Genomic DNA, 4,343 nt, shown 5'->3' on the forward strand with positions numbered 1-4,343 from the left:
GTGTTAATCATGGGGATATCGTAAACGGTCTTGCCTCAAGTTTCATAACTTATCGCGAGATAAAGAGAAACGTATATGATAACATATGGTTCGATCGATAACGATCTATGTGGGAACTATTATGAGTGTCCATATTTGGTCAATAATTATTAACTGGAAGGTGTTTTAAACATGTTCATATTATTGAATATGTAGGATCACACGTTTAATGAGTAGCAGTACATAGAAGTACCATTGAGATAAAAGAGAATGAGAGAGAAGGGTTTCAAAAGCGTTTCATATAATTTTGCAAGTGTTCTGAGGTCCCAAGCGTCCCATGACAAGTGTTCTGGAAGGTCCCAAAATGACAGATGGTGAGTCTTCTCAAAGGTCCGTAGTCCAAAAGCTTCTAGGACATTTTGAAAGGTTCGTAGTGGGCGTACCGCGCTGTCATGGGGCCCACAAGCCCAAATCGGCAGCCATCTTAATTATTCCCAAATGATAAGTGTCACACGTGTGACACGTAGTTGATAGAACTTTAGATAGGAGTAGGCTAGTAGATCCAGTGAACCTACCTTGTCCAGCAGCAGATGAACTCGAGCTGGAGGCCATCGTGGTGTTGTGGCACACGGCGATGGCGGAGAGTGGGCGACGGTGGTGGAGCTTCCCGTGAGCACCGCGCTAACCCTAGATCGGTAGGGATTGTTGGTGGGGTTTGTGGCAGCGATTAACCTCGTAAGTCGTGCCCCGCCCCCCCACCTCTGTTTATATAGCGCGGGTCACAGGGGCCCACCAACCATGGTTTGGTTGGGCGCCCCCGATCAGGGCGCGAGTCAGGGGCCCGTTCGACCCGTTGGGCTCGAACGGGAGAGAGATCAACCTAACATTCTCCCCCTTGATCTCAACTTTACTTTTAACTTTATACTTTCTAGTTTATCTGTTTCATCACATATTGGTACATAGAGCATGTTTCATCGTCATGGCTTAATTGCCGTTAGAATCATACGGCTACAACATACGTTATGTTCAGAAACAAATGCTGTTCCTTTTGGGCCTATCCAGGAATCATAAGGCTTTCCCTTAAACCCATGCCGGCTAAGTGTTCCTTGAACACATTGGGTGGTAAGCCTTTCGTTAGCGGATCCGCAAGCATATCTTTTGTCCTTATATGCTCTAGACTTATAGTTTGATCCTGGATTTTATCTTTCACAACATAATACCTTATCTCTATTGTTTTGGCAGCATTACTCGACTTGTTGTTGTGAGCGTAAAATACCGCGGGCTGGTTGTCGCAGCACATCTTTAGTGGTTTGTGAATACAATCTACCACTTTCAAGTCGGGTACAGATTTCTTTAGCCATATCGCCTGCCCCGTGGCTTCGAAGCATGCTATGAATTCTGCATACATCGTGGATGATGCAACTATCGACTGTTTGGAGCTTTTCCACGAAATAGCTCCCCCAGCGAGGGTGAATATGTATCCTGACGTGGATTTTCTATCATCTCTGTCCCCCGCAAAATCTGCGTCTGAATACCCTTTTATCTCTAGGGAATCACTTCTCCTGTATATTAGCATGTAGTCCTTCGTGCCTTGCGCATAACGCAATGCTTTCTTTACCATCTTCCAGTGCTCTAGGCCTGGATTCTCTTGATATCTACCGAGTACCCCGGTGATAAAAGCTAAGTCAGGGCGAGTGCACACTTGTGCATACTGTAAGCTGCCAACTGCCGAAGCATATGGTACTGCTTTCATTTGATCGATCTCATACTGGTTCTTGGGACATTGGAATTTCCCAAAACTATCGCCCTTGACTATTGGAGCAGGTGTGGCTTTACTCGCATGCATATTATACTTTTTAAGAACCTTTTCTAAATATGCTTTCTGAGATAGTCCTAAGACTCCATTGTTCCTATCTCGGTGAATTTCTATGCCCAAAACATATGATGCTTCACCAAGATCTGTTATGTCAAAATTTGAGGATAAGTATTTCTTTGTTTCTTGTAGTAGACTAACATCACTACTAGCAAGCAGGATATCATCCACATACAAGATTAGGAAAATATATTTCCCATTTTTAAACATTGCATAAATGCAATTATCCTCAATATTTTCTTTAAATCCAAAACTTTTAATCGTTTGATTAAACTTTAGATACCACTGCCGAGAGGCTTGTCTTAATCCATAAATGGATTTCTTCAGGCGGCATCCCATATTTTCCTTGCCTTCCATGATAAAACCCTTGGGTTGTTTCATGTAGACCTTTTCTTTTAAATCACCATTCAGAAATGCCGTCTTAACATCCATTTGATGTAACTCTAAATCAAAATGAGCAACTAATGCCATTATGATTCTGAAGGAATCCTTACATGAGACTGGAGAAAATGTCTCATTGTAATCTATCCCTTCTCTTTGTGTAAATCCTTTTGCCACGAGTCGTGCTTTATACTTTTCTATATTCCCTTTAGAGTCATACTTAATTTTGTAGACCCATTTACAGCCTACTGTTTTGGCTCCTTTGGGAATTTCCTCTAAGTCCCAAACATCTTTGGAACTCATCGATTTCATCTCGTCTTCCATTGCCTTCATCCACTTCGATGAATGAGGGCTTCTCATGGCTTCTTCATATGAGGTGGGATCTTTTTCCATATGAACCATTTCTGTGTTATAAACTTTAAAGTCAGTAGAAATAGCTGACTTTCTTGGTCTTGTAGACCTTCTAAGGGCCTCAGTTTCTGGCACATTTTGTGCCTCAACTTCTGGCACTTCTTCTAAAATTTGCTGTTGCACCTCCCTTTCATGCTCAACAACGGGTTCAGTCGGCTCCTGACGGACAGGTTCCGGGTCTTCCCCCATAGCTGTCATGGGTGGAGTTGCAACTGGTAGTGAGAAAAATGGCTCCTGAATCATCGGATTAGGTGCATGCACCCTCTTCTCCTCAAGATCAATTTTCCGAGCTACCAAGCTCCCCCTCATCATTTCGTCCTCTAAGAAGACTGCATGTCTCGTTTCTACAAACTTTGTATATCTGTCAGGGCAGTAGAAACGAAAACCTTTTGATCTGTCTGGATAGCCAATGAAGTGGCAACTTACTGTTTTGGGATCTAACTTTGCAATGTTTGGATTAAACATTTTGGCCTCAGCAGGGCACCCCCACACCCTGAAGTGTTGTAGGGAGGGCATCCTTCCTGTCCATAGCTCGTACGGTGTTTTGGGCACCGACTTGCTTGGTACTCTATTGAGAATGTGAATGGCGGTTTTAAGCGCCTCCATCCATAATCCCAATGGCAAGTTGGAATAACTCATCATGCTGCGCACCATATCCATAAGGGTACGGTTGCGCCTTTCAGCTACTCCATTTTGCTGAGGCTCGCCCGGCATTGAATACTGGGCTACTATGCCAGTCTCCTGCAAGAACTTCGCAAAAGGTCCAGGGACTTGGCCATATGGAGTGTGTCGACCGTAGTACTCTCCCCCACGGTCGGACCTTACTATCTTTATTCTTTTATCGTGCTGATTTTCAACTTCAGCTTTGAATATTTTAAATTTATCCAACGCTTCCGATCTTTCTTTGATTGGATAAATATAACCATAGCGAGAGTAATCATCTGTGAATGTTATGAACGAGTCATATCCATCCACACTTTTCACCGGAAATGGTCCACAAATATCAGTGTGAATGATTTCTAGTGTGCCTGTGCTATGGATTGCACCTTTTTTGATTTGTTTTACGTACTTTCCTTTAATGCAATCTATGCATTGTTCTAAGTCTGAAAATTCTAACGGAGGAAGAATTTCACTTTTGACTAATCTTTCTATTCTCCCCTTCGAAATATGGCCCAAGCGACAGTGCCATAATTTCGATGAGTCAAATGTTCTTTTTCTTTTCTTTTGTTCTTTATTCGACGCGGAAACATGTTCTTTCACATTGCAAACGGAATAAACTTTTTCACGAAGTGATAACAAATAAAGCTCATCATGTAGTAAAGCATCACCCACATAAGCATTATTTAACCAAATGGCACACTTGCCATGTCCAAAATAACATTCATAATTATCTTTGTCCAAGCAAGAAACACTTATTAAGTTTCTATGACATGATGGAACAAATAAAACATCTCTAAGTAGAAGATTGAATCCATCAGCTAACTCCAAGGAGATATCACCGACAGCTTCAACTTCTGCTTCAACTCCGTTCGCCACTTCAATGCGTCTTTCGCTTCTTAGCGTAGTCCGCGTCGAATGGAATCCCTGTAAAGAATTTGCAACATGAACAGTTGCTCCTGAGTCAATCCACCAAGTGGATTTTGAAAACTGTGCATACAGGGATTCATTGACAAATGAAACTATATTGTTACCTCTTTTT

This window comes from Triticum aestivum, chromosome 1D, assembly GCF_018294505.1.
Source record: "Triticum aestivum cultivar Chinese Spring chromosome 1D, IWGSC CS RefSeq v2.1, whole genome shotgun sequence".
Lineage (NCBI taxonomy): Eukaryota > Viridiplantae > Streptophyta > Magnoliopsida > Poales > Poaceae > Triticum > Triticum aestivum.